General features: G+C 36.2%; 1 long non-coding RNA gene across 4 annotated transcripts; it reads right to left on the minus strand.

Annotated features, from left to right (window-relative positions):
• Positions 1-10983: 10983 nt before the first annotated feature.
• LOC114319016 (uncharacterized) lies at positions 10984-13844 on the minus strand. Of its 4 annotated transcripts, XR_003649240.2 has the most exons (5): positions 13415-13844; positions 12727-12983; positions 12405-12621; positions 11576-11698; positions 10984-11447 (listed from the first exon to the last, which is right to left on the minus strand). It is a non-coding gene; the product is annotated as an uncharacterized LOC114319016 (long non-coding RNA). The 4 variants fall into 4 exon arrangements; XR_014340038.1 differs by lacking the exon at positions 11576-11698 and having other exon boundaries at positions 13415-13789; XR_003649237.2 differs by lacking the exons at positions 10984-11447; positions 11576-11698 and adding an exon at positions 11789-11909 and having other exon boundaries at positions 13415-13789.
• Between the last annotated feature and the right edge of the window lie 420 nt (positions 13845-14264).

Below are 14264 nucleotides of genomic sequence, written 5' to 3' on the forward strand. Positions count from 1 at the left end.
TCCAGCTCTGATATGGTTGCGAGGAGCTCGACACTAGCTCGCTCCACTGAGTAGCTCTGCACCAGCGCCAATACCTCCACGTTCTTTGCCCTTTATGCATACTCCAACCCCTTGGCACATGCACTCCGAGTGGCCTTCCTCCACCCCGCTGGCTCAACCCTTAGGTTCCGCAGCTACGACTTTGCCTCTGCCAACTAGGTCCTCAGCGGCTTTACTTCCATCTTAGCACGTGCTGCCTTATTCATCAAGGTAGTCACCAGCGTCGCTGCCTCCATCTGGGCTAAGCAAAATCCTCTTAGGAGGTCAGCCTCCGTCAACCGCGCCATCGACCGCACGGCCACATCCTCCACCACTCTAACAAGGTGGTCAGCTGCGACCCTAGCTTCCCCCCTTCTGCCAAGCGACCTGCCAGCGCGCACGCGTGGTACAACACGGTCACTAGCGCGACACTCGTCTCTGGCTTGTTGATCCCAGTCTTCCCTTCACTGGGACTTGAGGTTACTTCTGATGCAGGTGCCATCGTCAACACCATAGGGATCTGAGGGCTCTTTCAGTACATAGGCACTTGGACCCTTGTCTTCCTTCGCCACATGGGCGATCTCCTTCACCTCTTCTGGTGCTGCCTTCACCCTTCCCTCCTTCGTCTTCCCCACCATAGCGGCATCCTCGCCCCAACCTTCATCTTTTTCAAGACAGGGGCGTCGTTTTCCCGTTCTCTACCCGTCCTCTTCTTCCTTGACTTCTTCAACACTGCCTCCACCTCCTACTTACCCCTCTCCTTTAGTGGGTCTACTGGGGGCCGCAGTGAGGCAAAGCTAGTTAAGTCTTTGTCGCCTAGCAGTTTGGGACACGGTCGGACCCGTTCCCTCATCACCAGTTTAGGGGCAGGCCCCAATTGTGTCTCCTTATACTTGTCCACTTTGGCAAACAATCTCCTGTTTTCTGCCTCTTCCGCCTTCCTCCGCGCCTCCAATTCCTCCCTCACCGGATCCTCCTCCATCGGCTGCAGTCCCAGTTTTAGGGCAAACAAGGTTGAAGGAAAGATCAGCTCATCCCATTTCACCCCTTTCTCCTCCCCCCACTCATTTACCTTCTTCACCCTATTTTCGGCTGCCACATCTAACTTTGGCTTCACCAATTTTGTGGGGACTTTCCATGTTGTGCGAACTCCCCTTCCATCGTTCGCTGATACTAAAAACCATTTCAGTCTCCACCCCTTCACTGAAGACGGCAAGTCTGTCACTAGACCCCGGCCCACCACTGCCTGCAAGGTCACCCACGTCTTTTGTTGACCCGAGGCCTTGTAACAGGAGAAGAATTCCTTCACCATCATTTTCGCCCCTCCGGTAGCCTGCGGCCAGGCGCTCGCACAGGCCATTAGTATTTTCCAGGCGTTCGGTATCAACTGCCCTGGCGCCACCTCCAACTTGTTAAGAACGTCCACCACTACTTAGGGGAGTGGTAGCCTCAGCCCCCCCGGCAGCGCCTCCTTGTACAACGTGAACCCTGTCGGCCGTGCATCTGACGCCCTCTCCTTCCACGTGGGCAGCATCAGCTCTATCTCTGAGGGGATTTGGTACTTCCTTCGTACCTCCTCCAACTTCTCTACCGTAAACGTGGACTTGTCAACCTTGGTATGCCAGTGGTCCGGCTCCACTTGGCTAATTGGCTTAGCAGCTACGATCATTGTCGTCGGACGAGCCCGCGCTGCTTGACCAGCTCCTCTCTCCTCCCTTCGCTCCACTCGATACTGTTTCGCCAACTCCACCGCGTCGTCGTCTCCCAACAAGTCAAGCCTTGCGGCTGGCACTTCATCTCGAGTCATTCCTCCTATGTGTCTGCGTATCGCTTCAGACGCTGGCACAAGAAAGTTCACAAAGTGTTGCAAAGGCGTGTCGCAGAAAACGAATGAATTCACTTCTTGGATGTTTTGGGTTTTTGCGATCAGGTAAGTAAAGCGAATAACTCCAAATGCCCACGGTTTGCCTGTATTCTAAGGGTTGAGATTAAATTTCGCCAGTTTGAAAATTTTCGAAAATTTCCAAACCCGCCCTTTCAACGCCCTATGTTACCCTATCCCTTCGTTTCTTGCTAACGCATTACCTCTCACATTACGGGATTCTGCCACGTGTACAACCACGATCCACTGCCCTCTTCCCCTATCATGTCTATTCCACTTCACATCACCACGTGCCTCGTCACTCATCAAGCCCGCGCACCGCCACTTCCCCTTCTCACTACGCCACCCTTAGTGGCCAGCCCTCCTCACAGTCGGTCTTCTCACTCGGTCACCCTTCTTGGTCGACCCTCCTCTCAGTCGGCCTTCTCCCTCAGTCACCCTTCACCACCAGCCCTCCTCTCAGTCGGCCTTCTCACTCAGTCACCCTTCGCGGTCGGCCTTCCTCTCAGTCGGCCTTCTCACTCGGTCACCCTTCTCGGTCGGCCCTCCTCTCAATCGGCCTTCTCACTAGGTCACCCTTCACGGTCGACCCTCCTCTCAGTCGGCCTTCTCACCCTTCGCGGTCGACCTTCCTCTCAGTCGGCTTTCTCACTCGATCACCCTTTGCGGACGAACCTCCTCTCAGTCGGCCTTCTCACTCGATCACCTTTTGCGGTCAGCCCTCCTCCTAGTCGGTCTTCTCTCACTCGACCACCAACAATCTCCGTCTTCTTTCTTATTCCCTTCATTAAACTGAAGCTGCACTTGGGAATGGGGGACTGCTGACATAGGTGGACCCATAAAGGCTATTGGCCCCTCCACTTAGAGCCCAATACACGATCCAAGCATTAAGGCCCAACATTACTGAAACCTAGTATAGCACCAAGAACCAATGACATCTAAACACTTGTCAAGAAGAGAACCAACCACATAAGCAGACAAAAATCTTACAAAGTTATTGCATCACACATCAACCATTAATGAGGTCCCCTACAGCATTTAATGCGATAACCCCTTCACGGTGGGGCAAAAACAGCCTCACCATGAACAATGCAAGCTAGAGCATAGACTTTTGGCCAACATGACAGGAGGAACTGATGAAAAGGATATAAGGAGGTTTCTAAGAAAAAAGAAAGGTTAAGTTCTTGATCACAATCCTATCACTACTTTCCACCAATCTCTCTCTTCTAACTTGTTCGTCAGAGGGTTCGCAGGGGAATTCCTATTCCCCGTTGGACTTTTGTGCAGGTATCTCGGCAAGCCCAGTGACCAGGACAACGGTGTTGGGGGCTTGGATCAGTCCGACCCGTCTATCAAGAAGAAGTAGCTTCATCAATATCAATTAATATTCATGTATTTTGTTTCATTTATATCAATATTTTTTTCATTACAATTAATAATATAAATTTTTTTATTTTTTAATTTATTATTTCATTACAAAATTTACCAAATAATAATTCTTTTTTTTTTCATTCTCTTCTCTCTTCTTTCATCCATGCGCCGCCGGTGGTCTGCAAACCTAGCCACCGCCGTGATATGGAACGACAGAGAGGGAGTGTCATCGATCATCACTGTTCACTCGCCTAAACAACGCCGGATATGGGAACTGGTTTGAGAGAGAGAGAGAGAGAGACGATGGCAGTAGATCGCGACAACGACGACTCTGGATCAGATCGCGATAGCCCTAGAGAAACACACACCCCACAGAGAGAGAGAGAGAGAGAGAGAGAGTAGATCACGATGTGTAGGGTTTTGCCTTGAGATCGCGATCAGATTGCGATGGCTCTAGAGAAACACACACACCGAAGAGAGAGAGAGAGAGAGAGAGAGAGAGAGAGAGCACAACGCCAGAAATCACCTCCGGACACCGAAAATCGCCTATCACTCTCTGAAATGAGTGAACAGTGTTTTCATTATTATTTATATAGTGGACATTTGGTAATATTTAAGATTGATGAGTGGCATTTAATTCATTTTGCCCCTCAATTCTAGCTTCATGCTTAAGCTGATTCAGAAAAGCACCCCCTCCCCCACTACAAGAATAATCACCTTTTTTTTTTACTTAATTTAAGTTAAAAGTTGATCACTTAAGCTACACCAAACACACAAAAACTATTTAATTTAAGCTAAAAGCCGAAATAAGTTAAAGTTAAGCTCTACCAAACGGGCCTCTTCTCATGAGCCTAGTAGAAGATGCTAGGTTCCTTATTCAGAGGTCTCAACACTCGATGTGAGCACATACACCTGTGTAATTTAAAGCAGTTATTTAAAAAAGAGAGAGACCTGTGAAATAAGAAAAATGTTATGTACCCAAATAATTTATTAAATTTTTCCTAAATCTCTCATATGGTATGAGACTTACACAAATCTATATGTGTGTGGGTCTCATACCTATGTGAGAGATTTAATAAAAACATTTAATAAATTATTTAAGATCTATAACATAACTCCATAATTATCGTGTTTTGAACAATTTAAAAGTAGTAATTAGTTTGTTTGGTTCTGGTTTTCTGAAAATAGTTTCAGAAAATTCTACTTTTTTATTTTTCGTATTTTAATGTTTTCAATAAATTTTTTTAATATTTTAAGCAATTTTTTTAATTGTTAGACACACCTAACATAAATACACTTAAAAAGTATAATATTTATGAAAATAAATCTTTAAAAAATACACTAAATACCAAAAAATACAAAAATAAACAAAAATAAAAATTTAGTACATTTTTCGTATTTTTGTGTATTTATTAATTTTTTAAAATATTTTTTCACAAATACTTTACTATTTAGATATATTTAAGTAATATGCATTTAAAAAAATAAAAAGAAAAATTGCTTAAAATTTAAAAAATATTTACTAAAATACGAAAAATAAAAAACTCAATTTTTAAAAAATTAAATTCAAAAAACTAAAATTTTTAAGAAAAGCAAATGAATGTGCAAATAGTTCTGCCAATGTAATTGGGAGCAAGTTAAGTCCTCTAGTAATTCATCTTTATCATATCACCAATTTTTCAACCAAAAAATGGATTTGGTGAAATGTTGGATATGGAGTCCAAATAATTTTGCTAATGTATTTGTTTGGTGGGATTGATTATATCTAATATTTTTCATAATTTATTATTTGGTTAAAAAATTATTAATCTGATCAGACTATTAGTCTCCGTAGGTGGGATTCTCCTATCGTAGGGGAAGGTGAGATACAAAAATGTTGAATTAGTTCTTCGGGTAACTTAAATGCACCAGAAATTATTGGTTGGACACCACATTAATTAGGACACCCCAAGTAAAAAATTAATTAATTTTTATTCACATTGAACACCCCAAATAATCACAATCTTACCTTTATTCACCCTAACCAGCATCTGTCACTGTTGGATTGTCTTTGCCGTCGCTTTTGACTCCCACTCCGCCGTTCACCGCCGCTTTTTCCTTTTCCATTCACGCTCGTCCTCCTCCTCTTTCTTCTTCTTCCTAAAACCCTAAGAAGAAGTGATGGAGGGGTTGGCAACGGGGAGCTGTCGTGCTAGAGGAAGGGGTCGCTATGGCGGAGAAGTAGAAGAAGGAAAAAAAGGGCGGCAAGAAGGAAAACAAAGGCGCGACGGCGGAGGCCATGATGAGAGAAGAAGATGAAGAAGAATGAGGGGGAAGAGAGAAGGAGGCAGCGGTGGCAAAAGAGAGGAGGCGGAAACATCGGTGGCGGTGAAGAGGTTGCAAAGGAGGAAGGAAGAGGGGTTTGGGGGCTGCTAGAGGTGAGGAGGGAAAGTAGGAATGGCAATTGGGGGCAATGGGGTGGATATTAATTCCTCATCCCCATTCCCCTATAATAAATTTTTCCCATTCCCCATTCCCCATGGGTACCACCCTCCCCATTTTTTAATGGGTATGGATTTTCCCCAACCCACTTTAATCTCCATTTTAATTTTTTATATTTAATGTTAACAACCATTTTTTTTTTTAAGTTCACAACAAAAACTAAATATACCTTCAATTTTTTTTTTCTTTCTTTTTTAATATATTTAATGTTAACATTTTTTTTTTTAATTTTAAGGTTCACAACAAAAGTTAAATATACCTTCAATCTTTTTTCTTTCTTTTTTAATATATTTAATGTTAGCAACCTTCTTTTTTTTTCTTTTTTTTTTTAATAAAGGTTTTAGCTAAATATACCTTCAATCTTTTTTCTTTCTTTTTTAATATATTTAATGTTAACAACTTATTTATTTTTTTATTTTTTATTTTTTTAAGGTTCACAACAAAATCTAAATATACATTCAATATTATTTTATTTTATTTGGTTCAACAACAAAATCAAATACACATTAATTAATTAATTAAAAAGTTTGTTTTATAATAATCAAATATATAATTTTGAGACAATCAAATAAGTTTTAGTAATTGAAAAAAAAATGTGGAAGAACGTGGAAGATTAAAAAAAAAATTACAACCATCTCTCTCTCTCTCTCTCACTCTCTCCCCTACATGTTATAAGAATCTGATTACAATGTTATAAGAGCCTGTTTGAAGAAATAAAATATGAAAGAACCTGTTTGAAGAAAGTGTTATAAGACTCATATTAAATTGTATCAGGACATAAATAAGGAATTGTTTGTTGATCTCTTAGCCACGGACATTTTAGACATTAAACCATCTTTCTCTTAGCAAATTTGAACCATTCATTTTAATTTATCCAAAATCTAATTATACCTTTAACAAATCTAAACCACTCATTTTAAGATATCTATGCATTATCACACCCAATCCATCCTCCATCTTCTTCCTTTAGTCTCCCACGAATTTTGTTGTTTGTTACTTTTAAAAAACAAAAAATGTTTTTTCAATTAAATTTTTACTAATCTCACAACACCATCACCACTATTCTCACTTTCACTGTCACACTACCATCACCATAGCCACTACTATTATCACGGTCGCCATCACCCCACCACTATGTAACAATCTCTACTTTCACCTTCGTTCCATCACCACCACCACCAAATATAAAAAAATATATTTTTAATGTTTTTTATAAAAAATATTTTTCATTAAAAAATATTTTCTATCTAAATAAATGAAGCATAACATTGGAAAATAAGCTGATTTAATCTGTTCATAACTAAGAAAAATTCTTTGAATTTAAAAAAAATTATTTAGTAAGACTTTGTATCCCCTTTTTTGTTTTTCTAGCAAATAAATCTTTGTACCCATCATTTCTAACCAATCACGACTCATGCTTGTTTTGATTCTCTACAATTTCCTTATTTTCAAATACATTTATATATATATATGTTGTATAAATTGTGTGATAACATAAAACAAATAGTTTCATACTCGTTAATTGAAATTTCAGAACAAGCAAACCATTCTGAAAATTACAATACATAACAAAATAAAATAACATAAAAAAGTAAACCGAAACCTACACTAAACAGTGTCCTTAATTTTTTTAAATAAATTTAAAAAATTCTAGATATGCATAAAATTTGACAAGAATAATGTGACAATGTTAATTAATGTGTATTTGATTTTATTGTTGAGCCAAATAAAATAAAATAAGATTGAATGTATATTTAGCTTTGATTGTGAATCTTAAAAAAAAAAAAAAAATATTGGTTGTGAACCTTAAAAAAAAATTAAAAAAAACAAAAGAAAAAAGATTGAATGTATATTTAGCTTTGGTTGTGAATCTTAAAAATTAAAAAAAAAATGGTTGTGAATCTTAAAAATAATAATAAAAAAAGATTGGAGGTATATTTAGCTTTGGTTGTGGATCTTAAAATAAAAAAAATAAAAAAATAAAAATAAAAAAAAAACATATGAGGAAATTAGTGGGTACCCATCCCCAATCCATCCCCTGTGGATATTTAAAGAATATCACTTACCCTACCCAATGGATAAGAAAAAGAGGGAAAAACCTATGTATTTGGGTTGGGTCTCCATAGATACCCACAGGATAGGTTATCCATTGCCATCCCTAAGGGGAAGGGTGGCTATGGTGCTACCACGATGATATCGGCGCTGGCGATTGGAGCTGATGATGGCTGGCTGCCTGGAGCTAAAGATGGTGAAATTAGGTTTTTGAATTTGGTCATTTAAGGTAATTTAGTTTAGGGTAAAATTGTATTTTCAAACAAAAAAAAAAAAAGAAATGGGGATGTTCAACCTAAAATTTGGGAAAATTTTATTTCCACACATCAAATTATTTCTGTCTACATCTTTTCCAAAGAAAACATTTAGTAATTTAATTTTTATTTCTTTATCTCAATCCACACACTTCACATTCCAAATATACTCTCACCTTCTCTGCACACATCTTCTCATTCCATCATTTCTCACTTTAAAAACTTTAACCATAACTACACCAGCTACCGGTGATGGCCCTCAAATAAGGGGGATGGGTATTTTTTATTGTTCGAGGACTGCTCACATCTTTTTTGGGGAAAAAAAAATCTCAATGTATATTTTTTGAGTTAAAAAAAAAAAAAGTCAAATCCTAATTTAGATAGAGAGAGAAGCCATTGAAATCCATGGAACCATCTTAATATCAAAAGGATTATTGTTACTATGAACTAAAAAACCCCCAATTCCATCTCCAATTCACAGCTCATCTTCTTCACAACCTCCAATCCCATCTTCAGATTCTCAATCACTTGCATCAATTGTAATTCTCGGTTGATTTCCACATTCTCTTCCCCACTGATCATATCAATCATACTTCCAAATTTTTCTTTAGAAACATCAAACTCCTCATCATCACCTCCCTATCCATTGAATTCCACCACCACCAATCTCACCTCGACCCATTTGGGTTTGTAAATCCAACTTCTTTGACTCTCCTCCTCTGTCTTGAATGATGGTTTCACTGCCAAGTCAAACTTGTTTCACAATGTCATTATCTTGATTACTTCTTGGAAAAATAAGGTATAGTTCAAGCACATATTCATTGAAGTTCCACTCACCGATCCTTTGTTTCATAGTCACACCACCGATTAAAAACTCTGTGTTGCCTTAAATCGAAATAGGGTCTGAACCGTTGGTATACAATTTTGAACAACTATGTGGAAAAAGGGTTGAAGTGGTGTATGTATAAAATATGAGTTAAGGGTATGATTGGAATATTTAGTGTATGAAATGAGAACAATAACTTATAACCAAATTATTAAATGTGTGTATTAAGAAATTATGTGTATTAAGATAAATAGGTGTATGAAAATAACATTAACCTATAATTTGGGATGTATTTCCAAATTATTAAATATGTGTATTAAGAAATTATGTGTATTAAGATAAATAGGTGTATGAAAATAACATTAACCTATAATTTGGGATGTATTTAGAGCCCCCCTAGTTCTCCCCTAGATGCTAGTAAAAGGACAAGTTTGCTTTTCAAGCATTTAAGTAATGTTTGGTTTTAGTTTTAAAAATTTGTTTCAGAAATTTTTTTAAAAAAATTAAAAATTAGTTTCATAAAGAAAATAAAAAAAATCAAAAGTAATTTCTAAAAATTCAAAAATATAATTTTGATATTTATTTTTGTCAAACTATTTTTTTTAATCAGAAAATATTTCCTTATGATATGATCCACTTGAATTTGTATTGTTATTTTTGTCAAATTAATTTCTATTTCTTTTTAATGTTATGCATTGCACTTAAAATAAAATAAAATTTAAAAGTCTCAACCAAAAATTAAAATAAAGTTTCAATATAAATTTTATTTTTATTGATTTTTATTTATTTAATATTTTAAAAGTTCTAGGCAAAAAATAAAACAAAATTTATAAGTAAGATTTAATATTACTATTACTTGGTAAACAATTCAAAAGAATAAAATAACCTTTGGAGCATTTATTCTTTTTCATAACATCTTAACCAAATATAAGATTCAATAAGATAGTCCTGACTTCTAACCTCGTGACTAAACAAATTAAATAGTCTAGAGATTATGGATCCTATAATTAACAGTCCAATAAATTATAATCCTTCTTATCCAATTCGTCTAAATAAACAAGTTTCATGTATACCCTTGTGTTTATCTTTTGCTTTAATGTTGGGTGTACCCAAAAAAAAACAAAATGTTGTCAGTTATTTATTACGTTTCCTTCCTTTCAAGATATGACAAAGATCATTTATAAAGTCATATCGCCCTATCATTGATTAGGAATAATAGATGGAGGCAAAGATATGACAAATTGTTATTAAATTCTATAAATTTTAATGTATGAATTGAAACTACAAGCAAAACCCTAAACCCTAAGCAAATTCCAAAGCTTTCGATGGAAGAAGAGTCCTAGAAACATGAAAAAGGGGACCAAAAAAATATAGATTGAATAATCAAATAATAAAAAATGAGGTAATTATTAAAACAAGTTAGCCTTAAAAGTAGTGAATTCCATTATTGCATTTCAAATTAAACCTGAAAAATGTGTCAAAATTTTATATTTGCTGGTTTCAAGAAAAATGTCTAAATTTTTCGTTTGTTAGCTTTAGAAGGAATAGAATAGCTTCACAAAAATAGAATCCATGACCATGCAAGCAAAATGAAATAGCATAGATATGATAAATCATGAATCAAAATGGAAATGAGGAACTGATCATTCTTATAATAATAATTAGTCAGCTTTAAAAATCAGAAATACTTTATATCATTTCCTATTGTCAATACTTTATATCATTTCCTATTTTCATAATTTAGAATATGTCTAGATTTTCTACTTATTGATTTGAGAATGTTGCACTTGTTTATAATTATTCCATTCTATTGTGAGGGAAACACTATATTCGCAAAAGAATCTACTTTATCCAAGCAGATGATGAGAGAGGACCTTCACTGAATGCAGCAACATAATGCAATATCTTGATTAAGTGGGGCTGCCTTATTATTTTGAGTATTATATGTTCATGACCAAGATAAAGAAAAGGTCTCAATCATACAAAATGCACCCCATGATTCCCAAACTGCATTCCAGTTCTCAATATAAATTATATGGACAACAAACCAACAGAAGTGGCTTCCGTGAAAGAACACAAGCAGCAGAAATCCATGAGAATTCTCTCTAAAAAAATATTATATTAAATTGCAAGATAAACGTACCGATCTAACAAATGGTTGTTGGAACACCCACTCAATAATAGGTATCTTCTGCACAAAAACTGGCAGTGTTGACCAAAATCTACTGCACAAAATACCCCATCAGCTACTAATATTAAGTAATATGAGCAGAGGACATGAAATCATTGGAGGAAAATCCAATGAACCTAAAAAGAACGATGAACCCATATGCCTCCAAAATCATTCCCAACATAATCCATCCTATAACAACCAAGAAAAAGCCCACACTAAAAGAAATAGTTCCTTGTACAATCATCACAAGGCAAATAAAAACGGGAGATGAGTTTACACACTGAATGGAGACACATAGAACAAACCAACCTTGAAATTGCTACATTTCGTGAAGAACCGCATCAAGGACTTCGGTCGCATGGTCATCGTCACCCTTGATGAGAAGAGGATCTGATTCAGTATTACCAAAGTAACACTACGTTAAGCAGGCATCAAATACACAGTAAGCTAAACGGAAAATGCTCAATAATGGAAGAAAGTGAGCAATAAAATTATAATGAGAGAAACTTTTTACTTACATTTCCCATGGCAAGTAGTCCCTTGTCAAAAAATAAAATAGTTCCTAAGAATGAGAACAGTATGCCAAATGCTATCAATCCCAGCCCAATCTTTGTTTCATCATAGAGTTTCCAGTTCTTTCACTAATCAGAATTTTGAAATGGAACTATTCGTAAAAATAGAGCAACTGTTATGAATGTGAAGAACCTAAATATGTTAATTGCTTTGTATAGCAAAATAAACTAAAAATACTGAAAATAAAGGTAACCCAGTCTCTCACTCAGATGTCAAAGGCTCTCTTGCTCAAACCCTCCATCCTTCGAGGAACATTGATCCTATCTTGATAGATTCTCGCTAAAAACATTCCCCGTGAATTCTTTCAGTATAGCCACTCAAAATCAAGACTTAGAAGTGAATACCCCAAAGAAAACTATATTATACATGCCTTTTTAAGTACCAATGTCAATAAACACCAAACAATCAATCATGGGATTGAAGAATTTCAATTGCCAAACCAATTTAAGAACATAGAATTACAATTAATACCAAAAAGCAAGAAGGAAATCACCAAAATGGGAAAACTTTGACTAACTCGTATGAGGGTTCCAATCAATTACATTACAAAATTGTACCAACCTGAAAACCAACTATAAAGAATAAGAGATGATGGCAATAGTAGAATAAAAGTTCACAATTAATTGTTTAAGCAACTTTGTAATCACAACAAATAATCTTTGTTCCAAACTGTATCACATTATTAAATTATAAATAAAAAACAAAGCAACCTAGTGCACGAGCTCTAGCTAATTATAAATGTTTATATACAAATGTCAAGAATGAAATTGATACCTTAAACTATTCAACGAGTTGCTCATAAACATTTTGATTGCAGAGAGGTAAGGCGCATAGTAATGAATTAGAGTTTCTCCATTGTCCACTCTGATTTGAACTCCAGCATCGTAAGCCCTCCATTCATCAAAAGAATTCCAAAGATCAATCAATGTAAAATACACAACTTTTCCCTCTCCCAAGGGTGCCAAAGACTGTTAAGGTTTCTGATCTCGCTCTATACAAAGATCATAAATCAATCAATCATAAGACACATGAAAAAATCATATTCTATTAGCATCAAAACAATTTTAAGGAAAAATATTGAAATGAGAAAACAAACCCTGGGTAGGAACTGAGATGGGAGTGGGCCAATTTGTTCTTCCTTTTCCATCACTTTCTTGATAATTTCATCATTCTTGCAAACATCTACTACTGTAATCCATGAGATAAGATCCACTTCAAACTAAATAACACAATTAGGAGGGACACCATTTCTGCCTGTGGCTCCATAACCCAAATCAGGGGGTAGCATGAACCCTACCATCTCCCCCTTCTTCATGGTAATGATTGCACGGTCCAATCCAGTAACCACTTGACCTAACCAACCCATCAATAAACCAATCAAGTTGAAGGAAACCCAAAAGTAACTCCATGACAATAAAGAATCACAATGAAATACTTTTGCATCTAAAAATACTACTCAATGTTTTTGAATTTTAATGTAATGTCTTTAAAGCTACAAATCCATCAATTTTGTTAGTGGAGATAGAAGTCCTTAGCATCATTGGTTTAGTTTCTGAGTATGAGTTCTCTAACTTTTATGAGCATTCACTCATTTTCAATGCAATATTTCAATTAAGGAAGCCTCCAATTTTTTGGTTTGCATGTTTAGGCATATTGTCAAACAGGTGGTGTGCCTAAATTGTGTATGCACTAACAAGCACCCACGAGAACAGAGGCATTCAAATCAGATATCAATATATCCATGGCTAGCACAAAAAGAAGTAGAAAACCACTAAATTACGTACCAGGTTGTGGAGTTTGGGCTATAATCTGTGTACCTAGAAACAACAAAGCTAAACCAAGATGGGAAGTGAAATAGAACGAGTATATACATATATGCGTTTGTCTTCAGCTGAAAGAGAATCGTTTGATCGCAAAATTTGATCCACTAAACACAAGAAAATTCTAGGAGGGACAGATGATTGCACCCGGTTCGATTGCAATACGTAGCGGAAGACACGTACAACTATATCACTCAAACGACATATGGCCAAGAAGGCACGTAAACCAAAAAATTGGGAAGAAGAGTAGCAAATGACATGTAAGTGAATTCTTAGGACCGAAGGTAATAATGTGAACACTTGCTAGGCATGTCTGGTAATTCCACCAATGTTGGATTCAAAAAGAGCTACTTGCTTCCGCTCTTTTATATATAGGTTATAGATTATTATTATTATTATTTTAATATTCATTTCCTTACTTTTATTTTAGTGATCATGACTTTTACAATTTCTACATATTCAATGGTTTATTTTCTTTTACACTTCAAGGACCCAACAATTATACAATTTTTTTTTTTTTAACAAATAAAAATTTCTGATTTATGTTCATAATCCCAACTAGTATAGAACACTAATGAAAGCAACAAATTGAATTCAAGTTAGTACATGAATCCACGTAAATTTATTTTGTGCAAAATCTAATGGTGTAGCGAAAAAACACCAGATTCTTTGAGATCAGTCAGTTCATCAACCTAGGCTCACGCGTAGGGATACCCTTCTCTCATCCCTTTCCCCCCTCATTAAAAATAAAAATAAAAATAAAAAAATAAAAAATAAATAAAAATTTATTATTTTGGTATTTTAATTTCAATAG

The sequence above is a fragment of the Camellia sinensis genome, chromosome 9 (genome assembly GCF_055761805.1).
Source record: "Camellia sinensis isolate YWXY chromosome 9, ASM5576180v1, whole genome shotgun sequence".
NCBI classification, from domain to species: Eukaryota; Viridiplantae; Streptophyta; class Magnoliopsida; order Ericales; family Theaceae; genus Camellia; species Camellia sinensis.